This window comes from Stegastes partitus, unplaced genomic scaffold (assembly GCF_000690725.1).
Source record: "Stegastes partitus isolate 25-593 unplaced genomic scaffold, Stegastes_partitus-1.0.2 Scaffold358, whole genome shotgun sequence".
NCBI classification, from domain to species: Eukaryota; Metazoa; Chordata; class Actinopteri; family Pomacentridae; genus Stegastes; species Stegastes partitus.
The window spans coordinates 487,758-489,922 of NW_007578089.1; positions in this window are offsets into that span (position 1 = coordinate 487,758).

A 2,165-nucleotide genomic window follows, 5' to 3' on the forward strand; every position below is an offset into this window, starting at 1 on the left:
ACGCAAACAGCTCGAGATTTTGGATGTCAACATATAAAAATATCTATTGTACTAATGCAGGACAATTCTTCTTCTCTCTTCCTGACTTGACTGATTTCTGCTTCATCACATTATGTGATGTTATGACAGAAGCATCTCTAGCTGGTGTTTGCTCAAACAAAAAAAACAAAAAACAAAAGCGTGCAGGTGAAAGTGAATAATAAATTAACTGGGAATCATACTCTGAATGTGCAAAAAGAAAAGAAAGGAGAAAAAAAACACAAGAGAACAAGGCATTAATGGATGTTTCAAAAGCCTCTTCAGACTCCTAACTTAAATTGGATTTTAACTCCACAGAGTGCAGGTTGTAGATGTTTAGTTTCATTCAGTTGTCAACGGCTGCTGAGGACAAGTTAACAGCCCTGGCACAGAATGCAAATCATGTTGGCTTTCTCATTTTGCTGCCAGGTGGAGTTCTCAATATGTCGTTCAAGCTAGGCTTGCTTCCACCACACAGGCTAAATAATGTATAATTGAAAACTCTGAAATTGTTCCTTTGTCAGGTACTGTTGCTAAGTCCTGGCTTCAATGCCCATCATCCTGACAAGCTACCAAATACCTATTTTTAATACCTCTGGCTCCTCTTAAAATGAAACATGTCAGGATGAAAAGGAAACTGTGCTATAATCAACCACGCAGTTTCGTTTGACCTATTGAATGCTGTCATTAAGAGGTAATTTAACTGTAACATTTGTTATCAGAACAAAGAAGTAAAGTGTGAAGCATGTATTTGCATCAATATATGATAGAAGAGCCTCGGGAATGCAGCTTTCACAAGATTTTCTTTATGAGAACTTTTTTATTGTGGGTGCACAAGACATAAATTAAGATATCTCTGCTGGGGTTCTACACGAGCTCTTTATAGGACTTCTGACCACTTGTATGTCCCCTACTTGTAGCCATAGCTATAAACGGGTCCCACGATGACAGTTGCGTGCATTATAATCCCACTTACTGTCATGTAAATCTCGCCTTACAAGAGGAGACGCAGATATTCAGCGGGGAGCGCAGAAGACTAAGTGTAATTCTGTCTGAGGAGAGAATGGAGGACCGCACTGCAAGTCTTGACAGTTCTGAGTGTTCTCTTAACATACACACTTTGACCATCTGCTACGCTCTCCGTCTCCTATAGAGAGACAACTGATAAGGGTGCCGCTGTGGAAGAAATTTCCAAAAAAAGGAAACTTACTGAGGCAGCAACTTGGGTGTAGTCATTTTGCTGTTGTTTTTTTTTTTTTTTACATAAATATGTCTCACAGATGGGTTTTAAACAAGCAACAATGTTTATTCTGATGTCGAATAATCTGTTTCTTATGGGTATAGCTTTGTGTGTTGGCATTGCATAGGAGTTGTAATCACATCTTTGCATAAAAGGCCAAAAAAAACAAAACACTGTCAGCTTATGTGTCAAAGCAGCAGGCATCATATTCAGAATTTGTGCTTAAATCTTCCGTGCATATTTGATTTGCACAATCACATATACACATGCAGGATAAATAGACACCTGAATAGATATTCTTGCATACACGCTTTGGATTTAATGCATTTTTTCCCCCCTTTTACTGTTTCATCATGTGTAAACACTTGCTTCATCAAAAATGCACTTTCTTTGCTTTAAGTGATGCAACTGTGTGTTTTGTCATGATTCCGCAGCGCATGTTTTACTTCGTTAACGCGGCACAAACAGAAGCACCACCGAGCAGCGTGTTAGTGAGCAGCACTTAAATGGCTAATATGCTTTTCTTCTTGACTGAGTGCGCTCTCTGCGGGGGGAGCCATCTGTAATGATTAAAGAAACACATTGATCAACACACTTACGTGCAATAGGCCAGAGGTAGTCAACATTCTCCCCGTCTCACAAGAAAAGATGGTATTCGCACGGGGATGTGGGAGGAGGGGTTGTCGTCGACATATAGCTCCGCGGCATGCAAAACCGTCGAACACCTCGCAGGGTTTGGTTTGACAGAGGTGAAAAAAAAGATTAAGGATCAAATATCTTCCGCTAGATATGGTCAGCTAATAATGCACGGTTCACAAGAGGATAGTCTAATACTGCAGGCTGAGGAATTGTGTACATGATTTCCCACTAGGTAGATTGTAACAGAGGGAGAAAGAGAGTGATAGTC